At 36.0% G+C, this 14,210-nt stretch overlaps 1 protein-coding gene across 2 annotated transcripts in view; it reads left to right on the plus strand.

The window, feature by feature from the left end:
- LSAMP (limbic system associated membrane protein) overlaps window positions 1-14,210 on the plus strand; it is a 629,633-nt gene that overhangs the window by 164,426 nt on the left and 450,997 nt on the right. The gene's annotated exons all lie outside the window — the stretch shown is intronic.

Raw genomic sequence — 14,210 nt, forward strand, 5'->3', positions numbered from 1 at the left:
TGTTTGTGACTTTTCTTTTTTTTTGCTCCCCAAAGCTAGAATTGCTCTGATAATCAGCACACAGAAGGATTGTCCTGCTGGGACTAAATTATAAATAAGAGAAACGTTCAGAACTCTCAAAGGATTTTACCTGTGGTAATAGTGCTTTCCATCTTTAATACACTTCACTTTTATTATAGAATTATTGCTTTTAGCCCCTTTCCTAAATATGCACTTTTGTCAGCATAATATTTCATACAGATGAATAATGTTAAATAGGGCTACAGTGATTATTAAACTTTGCAGCGACATCTTGTACATCACACATCATAGTACCAATATCATGCAGGCATCCAAAATGTAGGACAACTTCTTATATTAAGCAACATGATTTTCTTCTTTTGTATAATAATAAGAAGAATAGACTGAGTTTATCATGACGTTCAGAACAATTGATATATTTGTCCAATGGACAGCTGCAACCTTTATATCAGGTGACTGTTACAGCTCTGACATATTTAGATGGGTAGGCAGACTGTGGTTACACTCTTTGGCAGATGTATAAAAACAAGAGAAAATGAATTGTTATATTAAAAGCAGATGTTGAACAAGTGTCAGGACAAAATAGCCCTGGAAATTCTTGTACCTAGAGTGGTGCTACATACTTGGAAAAGTCAGTATGTTATCTGAATCAAGAAGTATTGGCTGATAATAATCAGATAATATCAGCCCATGCTGGCCATATGAAACCCCCTACTGGAACATTATAATTGATTTCTGCTTATAGGTTCAATATTGTTTGACCTCTTCCATGAGAGGCCATGTTCTGTTACATGTTGTTTGATGATTCCTCAAGTATTCATTGATGTGTAGGCTAAATGTCCAAAACTGCAAGCCCTACTACCACTCCTGCCTTTGCTCTCAATTCGTTTACTCTATATCTTCTGCTGTATGTGTATTAACTTGTAGGTAGATGAGATCTGCCACAATCATGACTGTCAACAAGCATGAGTGCACTGGAGTCCTGTTCATTCCAGAGCCCCAGCTCGGCAACCATTTTTTGTCAGTCTGTTCAATAATGAACACTTGCTCCGGCTCCCTCTCTCAGCGTGTTGTCCAGGATGCTCACAATAAGAATTCTACTGGGCCAGCTCCATGTGGTTGGACTCTTGTGTTTCTTACAGGGTTTCTTTACAGATTTCAATCTTTTTTTTTTTTTTTTATAACATAGTTGATTGTACATTTTTGTGGGGTCAGAGTTGAATATCCATGCCTGTGTTCAATATGTGATGCTCAAATCAGGAAAATTAGTATATTCAACATTATACAATGTAATCATTTTTCATGGCCTTTTACCAATTCTTCCCTCACCTCCCTCTACCTCTTCCTTTCCCGCCTCTGGTAACCTCCATTCTGATCTCTCCTTTTGAAAGTTCAACATATTATTGTGGTTACTGTATCTTTCTTTTTTTCTTTCTTTTTTATTCATCTGTCTATTTTTTAGCTCCCACTTATGAATGAGGACATGAGGTATTTCTCTTTCTGTGCCTGGCTTATTTCACTTAACGTGATTTTCTCTACGTTTATCCACGTTGCTGCAAATGGCAGTATGTCATTCTTTTTGATGGCAAAGTAGTATTCCATTGTGTAAATATACGACATTTTCCTTATCCAGTTATCCAATAATGGGCATTTATGTTGGTTCTAACCCTTGGCAATTGTAAATAGAGCTGCAATAAACACGGGAGTACAGGTGTCCCTTTGTCATGATGATTTCCATTCCTTTTGGTATATACCCAGCAGTGGGATTGCTGGGTCATATGACAGTTCCGTCTATAGTTGTTTGAGGAATCTCAATACTGTTTTCCATAATGGCTGCAGCATTTTACAGTCCCACCAACAGTGTAGGAGGTTTCCCCTTTCTCCTTAATCTTGCCAGCATTTGTTATTCTCTGTCTTTTTGATAATAGCCAGTCTAACTGGAATGAGATGACATCCAGCTCAATGCAGTTTTGATTTTCATTTCCTGGATGCTGAGTGATGTTGAGCATTTTTTCATGTGTCTGTTGGCCATTCATATATCTTCCTTTGAGAAATGCATGTTTAGCTCCTTTGCCCATTTTTTAATCAAGTTACTTGTTTTTTTTTTACTGTTAAGCTGTTTGAGTTCCTTTTATATTCTGGATATCAATCCTTTGTCAAATGCGTAGTTGTGAAATGTTTTCTCCCACTTTGTAGGTTGTCTTTTTGTTCTATTAATTGTTTCTTTTGCTGTGCAGAAGCATTTTAGTTTTATATAATCCCATTTGTTTATTTTTCCTTTTATTGCCTGTGCTTTGGGGGTCATATTCATTAAGTCTTTGCCCAGTCCTACTTCCTGAAGTGTTTCCCCTATGTTTTCTTTTAGTAGTTTTATAGTTTCATGTCTTATATTTAAGTCTTTAATCCGTTTTGAGTTGATTTTGGTATATGGCAAGAAGTATGGGGCTAGTTTCATTCTTCTATATGTGGATGTCCAGTTTTCCCAGCAGCATTTATTGAAGATGCAGTTTTTTCCCCAAGGTTTGTTCTTGATACCTCTGTCAAAGGGTCAGTTGGCTGTAAGTCTGTGGGTTGATTTCTGGGTTTTCTATTCTATTTTATTGCTCCAAGTGTCTGTTTTTATGCCTGTACTATGCTGTTTTGGTTACTGTAGCTTGTACTATAATATGAAGTTAGGTAGTTTTGTGCCTCTGGCTTTATTTTTTTTTTGCTGAGGATTGCTTTGGCTATTTGGGGTGTTTTGTTGTTTTATATGAATGTTAGGATTGCTTTTTCTATTTCCGTGGAGAATGTCATTGGTATTTTGATGAGAATTGCATTGCATCTGTATATTGCTCTGGGTAGTAAGGACATTTTTATAATGTTAATTCTTCCAGTCTAAGAGCATGGAGTGTCTTACCATCATTTTGTTTCATCTTTAATTTCTTTCAACAGTGATTTGTAGTTCTCATTATAGAGGTCTTTCACCTCCTTGGTTAACTATATTCCTAGGTATTTTATTTTTTGGCAACAATTGTAAATGGGCCAGCTTTTTTTTTTTTTTTTTTTTTTTTGCTAGTTCATTATTGGAGTATAAAATGCTGCTGATTTTTGCATGCTTATCTTGTATCCTGCAACTTTACTGAAATTATTTTTTAATTCTTACAGTTTTTTTGTAGAGTCTTTAGGCTTTTCTACATATAGGGTCATATCATCTGCAAACAGGGATAATTTGACTTCTTTTCTAATCTGGATGCCTTTTTTTTCTTTCTCTTGCATGATTGCTCTGGCTAGTACTTCTGATAGGATGTTAAACAGGAGTGGTAAGAGTGGAAATTCTTGTCTTTTTCCCATACAGGATGACATTGACAGTGGGTTTATTATGTATGGCTTTTATTGTGTTGAGATACTTTCCTTCTGTACCTAATTTGCTGATAGTCTTTATCATGAAGGGATGTTGAATTTTGTCAAATGCTTTTTCTACATCTATTAAGATAATCATATATTTTTTGTCCTTGATTTTGTTGATGTGGTGTATCACATTTATTGACTTGCATATGTTGAATTGAACCATCATTGCATCCCAGGGATGAATCCTACTGCATCATGAAATACGTTTTTTTTATGTGTTGCTACATTCTATTTGCTAATATTTTATTGAGGATTTTTATGTCTATGTTCTTCAGTGATATTGGCCTACAGTTTTCTTTTTTTGTTGTATTTTTATCAGGTTTTGGTATCAGAGTGGTGCTGGCCTCACAGAATGGCCTCATAGGGTTTGGGAGAATGGCTTCTGTTTCAATTTTTTGGAATAGTTTGAAAAGAATTGGTATTAACTCCTCTTAAAAGTATAGTAGAATTTAGCAGTAAAGACATCTGGTCCTGGGCTTTTCTTTGTTGGGAGACTCATAATTACTACTTCAATCTTATTGCTTGGTATCCATCTATTCTGATTTTCTGTTTCTTTTTGGTTCAATCTTGGTAATTTGTATGTGTGCAGAAATTTATGCTTTTCCTCCAGGTTTTCAAATTTGTTGGCATATAGTTGTTTATAATAGTCTGTAATGATGCTTTGTATTTCTGTGGTATTGGTTGTAATGTCTCTTTTTTCATTTTTAATTTTTGTTATTTGGCTCTTCTCTCTCTTCTTTCAGTTAGCCTAACTAATAGTTTGTCTATTTTGTTTATCTTCTTGAAAAACCAGCATTTTGTTTCATTGATTTTTTTCTTTTGTATTGTTTTTTGGGTTTCTATTTCATTTAGTTCCACTCTGATCTCAATTACTTCTTTATGTCTACTAATTTGGGGATGAGGTTGTTCTTTTTCTAGGTCTTTGAGATGTAGCATTAGGTGTTTTTTTTTAAATCTTTCTATTCTTTTGATGTACAGACTTCAATCTTTAAGCTTAAATTTCTACCACAAAGACACTGTTCTCTTAGTAATACCTTGCATATCTGTTATTCATAAGACTTCCTACATTTCTGAACTATGTTTATTTTCAGTCTACACAAACTCTTAAAGTAATCTTGAAATTCATATGTTGGCCAATTAAGCATGAAATGGATCATTTTTAATTCTGAATGTAAAGGGTTTTGAGAGACACACCCAACCTTAAATTAAAGGAAGCAGGTGGATGCATTTGTTTTCTTTTCTTTTCAATCTAGACATTTGTTAGTTATTGATCATTCTCTCTTTGCACCATGCTCTCTCAAGATAAAGTCTTAAACTAGCAGTTAGTATATAAAGAAATGTTTTCTTAAGGACATTCACAGAAATCCTCTTGAAACCATCAACTCATTTAGCTCCAGTATTAAAACATAGCCCATTTTAAGTCTGGTTGCCCTTAAAATCTGTTGCTCTTCAAGGTTGTTTTCAATTTCTTCATTCATACTTACATATTGGTATAACGCAAGAGTTTTATGTTTTCATACTTTCACCTATGGAAATCATTCCTTGATTTGGTTTTATTCAATTAAGTATAGAATGATCCTGCCACTAATTATAGCTCCACAAGTTTGTCTATTATGGAAATTAAATTAAATGGTGAATAAGTCCCAATTTAGGAGAATTTAGATAGGAGTAAGAGATGGAAACATAGGGGAGGAGAAAGAGGGAGTTAACAACTTCATTATTGCCAGTGATGATTTAGTCCTCTTGAGAAGAAGATTTTTAGTTTGTACCCACAATCTCACCTCCTAACGTCTGGGAAGACTATTGTTATGCCTCGACTATTTTTCTGCATCAGTCTATCAATCCTAAAGCATGAGGCATAAAAAAAGAAAATGTAATGCCCTGCTGTGTGATATTTTTTCTATTGCTGTCATGTTTAATAACTAATTAGATAAATAAATTTTCTTTTAAATTGGAGACCCCACAACACACACATAAACACACACAAACACTGGATTTTTTCCTGTAGAAATGACCGAGGTTGTTAAGCATAGACTATTTTTCAGATATTATTTTAAGGAGAAAAAGAGGGAAAACAAAAATTTCTCTGTGTTCATGTTTATAAGACAGCCAACAAATGTTTTAAGCAGTTTGAAAAGAAAAGTTTGTGCTCTGGGCTACACTTTCTTGTCTGTTTCTACTTGATGTTATATCCATCAATTATAAAAATATACACTTTTGTTTTCTATATGACTATGTCAGTACCTGATGAATTAACTAAATTTTGCACAATTTAATTTGTTAATATTGAGGAAAAAAACTACAACATGCAAATAAATTACATCTTTTCCTTGAAGTTATTTTTACTGTATTTATTCATAGTTTTAAGTAGCTTGAGAGATGAGGAAAATCTATTAGTTTAACACCCAGTAAGGGCTCAATAAGTGTGTTTTAAATGAATTACTGAAATTATAGCACATGGTTTGAGGAAATTTACTTCATGTGAACCCATATTTTATGCTTAAAAAGGCATAAATAATGAATAAAGAGTAAACAAATAATAAAGTGGTATTGGCTTCGGTCAGGTAGCATTTAAGACATAGAAAAGCAACAGTTTCATGAACTTTTTTTGTTGTATTCACAGCTTTGGAGAGCTTCTGTCATTTATTTATTCTTCCATTATCTAATTCCTAGTAACTGAAGTAGCAAGATAATAATACAAACCACAAGTACAAACTACACAATAGAATACCAATTACTTTTAATCACATACGAATACAAACTACATGTCTTCCAAATTTTAGCACAGGAGCTAAGTAGGGAAACTCTGAGAGGGAAGTTCAAAATAAGCTCATAATTTTACATTCTGAAATATATCACTTCAAGAGAGCAGCAATTAATTTCTTTTTTTCTTTCTTGGACTAAAACTACAAGCCCACAAGTATTCTGGAGGTTAATATTTTCTGTTTTATAGATGAGTGCCCATTATCTCTTTTTAAGTGCATCTTATATGAATACTCTACTTCTCTCTGTTTCCTTATCTATTAAGATGGAGGTAGGTTTTCCCCACTTGATAGAAGAAAAAAACAGCTAGGTAGAGTGTCTGTGGCTGGTTGGAGGTTAAGTAGCAAACCAATTTGGAATCCAGGAAGAGAATGGGAAATCATGGGACTTCTTATCCAATGCTGTGTTAGTCAAGGATAAGGTGAGGTGGAGATAGGATTGATAGGGACAGTAGTTTGGCTGGTGTAGCAGTTCACACATGAACTCACATTTGATATACAGATAACGTCTTCTGCTTAACTCTTTCTGAAATTATTAAATGTGTTGATGACCTTTTGGGGAACAGTGAGCAATTCTAAGTAGTGTTCAAACAATGAATGACAGCATCTAATAACACCAGAAGGACTTGGGAAACCCAAGGGAGCATATTAGCAGGTCATAAAGCCCTAGAAATAATTTACTTGATTCTGAAAGGTTATTTATACCCAAAGTGCATTTTCCATGAAAGAGTAGAAAATTAAACAACAAAAAATTAGTTTATTATAGCTAAGACATTTAAATCAAATGGCAAACCAAAATTTCAGTTTTTAAAATCATGTCAATAGACTTTTCTACCAATTATTTAGGACAGATTTCTTGCACATACAGATGACGTTGTGTGTCCTGAATCTGTTCACCCCCAAATCACTCAGAATATAATGGATTACCCAGGAGATGAATAGTTATTCCTATTGTCTTTAAATAAACACAAAATAAAGGCAAGAAAACACCATGACCAAAAGCAACGTAAAATACCAGTGCAACTCAAGGCCATTGCTTCAAAAATACAGAGTCAAGGCAAATTAGGTTAATTCTTCATCAAGAAATTATATCTTCCCATTAACCGGTGGGCATAATATGGCAAACTTGAGGAGTCCTGTTGAACTTCTATATGTCTTTTATATTATTGAAGGATTAACTAGGAAATGATCATTCCATGAGTGCTTTAAGATTATTCCAGATGGAAGAGTGCAGCACTGGGAGCGCAGCGGCCGTGGGTTCGGATCCTATATAGGGATGGCCGGTTTGCTCACTGGCTGAGCGCGGTGTGGATGACACCAAGCCAAAGGTTACGATCCCCTTACCGGTCACACAAAAAAAGATTATTCCAGATGGACTTTCTGTTAAACAAATGGGACTTATCTTGCTGAGTGAAAGAATGCCGACTGTATTAGTTTATTTCTGTAGCTTATAACAAAATACCTAGAACTGGGTAATTTGTGAGAAAACAAAATTTATTACTTACAGTTTCAGAAGCTGGGCAGTCCAAAGTCCAGGGAACACAGCTGGGGAAGGCTTTGATAATGGTGACAGTGACCCAGGGGTCTCACATTGTAGAAAATGGTGGAGCAGAGAGAGATTAACCTCTTCATATGCTATCCTTTTAAAGCCCTAGGAACCACACCCCTGGCCACAATTTTTTTTTTTAATGCATTCACTATGGCATGGTCCTACAATCTAATCATCTCTTCAAGGACCAACCTTTCAATTAGCGTAATAGAATTACCCACTCTCAACAGTTACAGTGGGAATGAAGCTTCAAATATTTGAACTTTGGAGGACACAATTCAATCTATCCACAGCACCATCTCAAAGCTCAAAGTCTTTGGGTTATAGTTTTTTGATTTCAAGTATTATTTTCTTTCTTCACATACTAAATTAGTGGTCTCAGTTCCATAATAAAATGGAACTCAGGATAAGTCTCTGTCCATACACAAATGGATTACTGGGCAGGAGTGTTTTATTCACACATGTATGGCTCCTGTTCTTTTTTTTTTTTTTTTCTATATACATATTTATTTGTTTGTGGGACTGTAATTTAGTGAGACATATGCATAAATAGATAGTCAATATTTCCAAAGACAAAGATAGAAAATTAAGATAGAAAATCTCTGGTGCTTCCAGGAATGCATTATCTTGGACCTAATTGAGACCAGCTTAACCAATGTTTCATTTCATGATTAGTTCTTGTTGGTTGCAGAAGGGCTAAGGCTCCTGCTGATAATATAAGTCCCATCTATGGTATTACCAAAGTCATTCTGTAAACTCAAATGCTAAGACAATCACAATCTGGATCTCGAGTATAGTAAAGAAGGTTCGGGGTCCATCTAACCCTGCAACCTTAATTCCAACCTTCCTTCCGTCTTTACATCCATACCCTGTTTCATTCCACTTGCTTTTCTAAAATCCAATCTCCATTTTATCACTGTTTTTTTATTTATTTCTTTTCACAATTGCATACCAGCCCATATTTTTTCCCATATTCAATTCAGATAGAATACATAGGAAAATACTCCATTTTACTTTTTTACTTCCATCCATAGTTTCTAGCTGTTCTTCTCTATAGCAGAAAGGAGCCCATGAATGAGTCTGCATATCACTGTATTACTCTTCCCACAGAATAGTAATGAAAGTCCGGCTTCTCTTTTACACTAGTTACAACTTGGCGCATTGTTGCTCCGTGAGTTGCATTTTATGCTCTGTCCACAAAGTGGATTGTACTTCTATGGTGTAAGATTGGTTGCTTAAAGAAAAAGGTTTCCACGTGTTTCCTCCTGTTAGTAAAGTAGAATGTTCTTGTTCAGTATTCCCAGAGCATCTGACCCCAACTGTTTACTAACATAATCCAGTTTAGCTGTTATTTTCCACCTGAAGAAATCTAAAATCTGAGACAAACTAATTGAGGGTAAACAGATCTGAGTTATTTTAAGTTTTAGCAATCTTAAGAAAGATATTTAATCCCTCCAAATCTGATTCTTCTTCTGAAAGATGAGGAGTACATTTAATTATATATTAGAGAAAAAAATTAAACTGAAAAAAAATTATGGTAGTAACAGCCTAATACCTTATGTTTGTATACTAAAAATAAGCTATGTCATATATCAGAAAAGCTGAATTTTATCTGTTTTTATTGGCTTAAGTCTTGGGTTAATTTCCCTCTTGGCCATGGACTATTTAGAGTAGAACCATACCACAACATTTTCTAATATGGACTTATGTCATTATATATTTCTATTTAAGGTTCAAGGAATCACTCCTTGAAATTTAGTTATAAAGGAAATCTATAGTACATCTGGTCTAGTACTCTAATTTTACATATAAAGTAATTGAAATCTAGAGAGGTAAGCAGGCTTTGTCAAGGTCTCAGAGGTAGTGACTAACACAGCCTATACGGCACTTTACATTTTCCTGACTTTATAAGCTATAGTATTTTTTCCACTTATTACATATATATGTTCAAGTGGGATGTTGAGCTGGATGTGAAAGGACTGGGTTTACACTTAACATCTTCTAAAAGATGACATTCTGTATTTGCAGCTTGAGCAGGATAAACAGAGTCCTCATAAAAGTCACAGCTGAAAGATTTCCTGAACCTTCCAATATATGTTAAAGATTAAGGTCCTCTCAGCAAGTCACAGTTGTATGAGGTCCAGCAATTACAGTTCCCTGGTGCTTCCAGGAATGCATTATCTTGGACCTAATTGAGACCAGCTTAACTGATGTTTCATTTCATGATTAGTCCTTGTTGGTGGCAGAAGGGCTAAGGCTCCTGCTGATAACGTAAGACCCTTCTACGGTATTACCAAAGTCATTCTGTAAACTCAAATGCTAAGACAATCACAATCTGGATCTCAAACATAGTAAAGAAGGTTCGGGGTTCATCTAACCCTGCAACCTTAATTCCAGACAACCCTGCTTGAGTTGTATTGGGCAGAAGGATGTTAATTCTGTGGTCATCCAGAGAAATGGAGTGCTGAGTTGGGGGGAAACTGACCTTTCACTTTGCTCAGTGACAAGTGCTCTACTATTTCCATCTATCACCCCTTAAGGTGACAATTTCCATTACAGGAAAGGTTTTATGTAACTAAAACGTAGACTAATTGACCAATGACATAGTATTAGGACATATTTCATATAAAAGTCTAGCCTAAGGATGAACTTTCTTTGGAAACACAACATAAAACAAAACAAAATTTATTTTGATCTGTAAAGCAAGTAAATTGGGTAACAGGGTTGGAGATGGGAGGTGGAGTTGATTATTCTAATTTTAGAAGACTTTGTCACTTTAAAAATGTTTTAGCCTGAGAGATACTTAAAATAGAGTCTCCCCATGGAAATGTATATGTACATTCATTTATTAAAAATTCAATAAACACAGTTGCTCTGGAACCATCCACTGAAAAATCTAAGGTATACTTGTGCAATGTTTGGGCAGTTTCCTTGGCTTAAACAATGAAAGAATTGAACCTGTGTGTATTTTCACAAACACAAATGTATTTGCAATTCTGACCAATTGATCAAGAAAAGAACCATGTGCTTTTCAGTGAGGTGATGACATGTATGTCCACATTTGCTCAGGACAGTCCAAGCTCATACAAATTTTCCTGTAGTAATTATCAGTAATGCCCCTCTCCACTTTCAAAAGTTTCCTGGTTTGGATGAGAAATTATATGGTGACCTTATGGGTAGGGTTGATGCACAATGGAACAAGCTCAATGTTAACTTGACTACAGAATCACAGAAATGAAATTCAGCCAGGACTCACAGCAATTATTAGGGTTAGTGTCATTCTTTCATTAGACCAGTGTGCAGTATTTAAACTTTAGCAAATATTTATTGAGCATTCTGTGCCAGGCAGTGTGTAGGGCTTCAGAGATCCAACTGTGAGTATACTCTTAAATGCTTTCATAGGAAAGGAAGGTTGTAAGTATGAACAAAGTATATTCCATGTGTGTTGCATATCTCATTTAACATTTAATAGGAGATTGCTATTAGCATTATATAGATGAAGAAATGGTTTTGCAGACATGTCATGTCTTGTTTATTATCACAGGGCCAGCACATAGCCATGCTGAAATTCAAAGTCACTTGTTATTAAAATCTTGCACTTATCCTTTCATCATTTTACCTTGAAGGCATAACTGAGAAATGCATCAAAGCACCTGATGCTTGGTATGTGAGAGGGGAGCAATGTGGGGATGATGAGAAAGTAATGGGTGGACTGCCTCTCTGTGTAGCACCTTTCTGAGCTGTCGGGGCCACCCCATGACAGGGCCCTGCCAGGGAAATAATGACTCAGTTGGCCCATTAGCCATGCTGTCCCTGTTAATGTGGTATACTAACAGGGACAGCATGTCTACTGGGTCCACTGAGTTATCTTAGATTACATAGACCCTTCCATTTGGTTGGACTGCCATTTTACCTACAGTTCAAATGCCAAGTAAAGTTAGTTCCATTTCTACTCTCCATGAAAATTTCTGCCTTCTTACCAACCATGTCTTTCATCCTTGAAGAGAGGACTATTCCTTTATATGAGCAACAATTTCTAAAATTATGAGTAAAGACCAGAAGAAACAGAAATGAAAGAAAGAGAATAGAAAAGAAAAGAAGAAAGGAAGTGAAAGAACTTTAAAAATCCTGAAACACAAAAAATATTGAGGTCTAACCAAAAAAGGAGAGATTCTATGCTTGCTAGATTTTCCAAAAAGCCAAGATTCTTTCTGATGTCCCAGAAGTGGTATGAACCTCCAGGAGTCTATCTGCAATAGTAGCATGAAAAGAAGCTGGTTGTTTTCCACCTCCCCCAACCTCCAGATAAGGCTGAGAAAGAAAAGAAAAAAAAAAAACTAAACAAAAAACTAAACCATGCCTTACATGAAGAATAAGATATGGATTTATGCCTAATCTTTGAATTCTAGCAAGGAAAAGAAGGAATTTTGGTTGGCTAGGCAAGAGGGAGCTTTGCATTTGTAGCTGACATGACCATTCTGCTCATCAAAAAACTCCCCTTTATCAACAAGAGTAAGAAGGGATGTCTTACCTACCAGAAAAATATTTTGAAATAACCCTCCTCATTAGTCTAGGAGAAGTAAGAAGCAGCTGGAAAAAAGGAAGTTTTAGTTAGGGTTAGATTTAGCTGCATATTAAAGAGAGCTCAAAGTGGCTTAAACAGTGGCTTTTATTTTTCTTTAATGTAAAATAGTCCAGAAGAGATATCCAGGGCCGAAACTGTATCTTTCTTGCTTATTGTTTAACTTGCCACTTTTAGTGTGTGGCTTCCAACCTCATGGTTCAAGGTAGTTTTTGGAGCTTGGGCCATTACATTTCCATCCCTCCTTCACAGAACCTCCCTGGAGTCTGTCTGTTGACTCTTACGTATATTTCATTACTCATTCCATCTGCATGGGAGGCTGCAAACTGGAGGTCTTTAGCTGGGCATGTTGCCTCCCCCATCATACAGATATTCTCTTATAGAGGAAGAAGGGAAGAGTAAATATTGGGGACAATGCTGTCAGTCCCTGCCACAGATGGAGATTACATTTTTATTATTAAAAAGCACATGACAGCAGTAAAACAGAGTTTCCTAACCTAATGAGCAGTTCATTAAGGTCAGAGATGCTCTAGTGACAGTATCTTTGCCAACTTAGCTCTGGGATTCCCAGGGGGGCAGAGATAGGGCCTGCATAGTGTCTTCCTCCCTTGGCAAGCAAGGGACTTTCCTATAAATTCTGGCTGCTGCTTCTCTTCTGTAGCTCTCCCTGACTTAAGGTAAATACCAGCAGAAGTACATCAGGAAACACTGTGCAACTGCATTGCAGGGGCAGCAACATAAAATTCCTTGCTGTGCTGATTCTACTGCTTCAAAATGCATCCCTTACTGGAAGTCAAGTGGCAAATCCAAAGTGCATAGCATCAACTTGTGAAAGCCATTTCTTGTTCTTTGGCCTCCATTTCTATTTGTAACAAAAAGGTATGGAACTCCTGGAAGTTTACTAACATTGCTAACATTCCATTGTTATATATTTCCTCTTTAATGAGCACCTATCATATTCCGGATGCGGAGGGCACCAATATCAGAAGATACGACACGTGCTTTTCATTCCAGCTCAGCGTACACAGTGGGAGTTTGCTCTTCCTGTTCTATTTCACCAATTCTTAGTTTTGAATCCCTACTTAGAGACAGTAGTTAGAGACACTTTGTTTCAGAATTCTGCTAAGAGTTGATCTTATCATAGTGCCGTCTAAGATGGAATGTCATAAAGACCTGGTGCGATAACCTATGTAAAGTGCAAATTACTTGGCAGGTGCCTGCCACATAGGAAAGTGTTAGTTATCATTACTGTTAGGGTTAGTGTTGGCTATCACTATTAGCATTAGTGTTGCTATTCTCTAGCCTCTTGCTAACATTCCTGTTTACTGTTTGTAATCTATTTCTCAAAGTCAGACAAAAGTGATTATTATATGTACTTACTCTCACCATTTTCCTTTCTCCCTGTAATATCTTTCTTTCTTCTCTAAATGCTTTTCTGCATGACCCTGACCCTGTCTCCGAATGAAATGCCAATGTTTTCAGTCTGCCTTTGGGGCCTTCTAAATTAATACACTCAAATCTGGAGAGGTGGCATATGTACAAGTACCTGATCAATAGTTCACTTTTAATATGCTCATCTCCCATCACTGGACCCACCAGAAATAATAATGAAAATACTCTATTTATTGAATGCCTTCTGCCATATGCTCTACATACACTCCTTGGTTTCCTGTGAATAAAACACTCATATATATATTTTTTTCTCTTGGTTTCAGCTGAGGTGTTGCTTCTTCTGAGTGATTCCATTGCTTGACCTTTCTAGCCTCTCTCAAAGTTCTTGGCTCACAAGCAGCATAATAAATTCCCATCTCATCATCATTAACTGTCAACTGGAAACTCATAGCCAGGTGAAGGGTAGAATAGGAACCCAAGTCTTGCCACTAAAGCATGCTAGATGCCTAATAGC

Source organism: Cynocephalus volans, chromosome 1 (assembly GCF_027409185.1).
Source record: "Cynocephalus volans isolate mCynVol1 chromosome 1, mCynVol1.pri, whole genome shotgun sequence".
In the NCBI taxonomy this organism is placed as follows: Eukaryota; Metazoa; Chordata; class Mammalia; order Dermoptera; family Cynocephalidae; genus Cynocephalus; species Cynocephalus volans.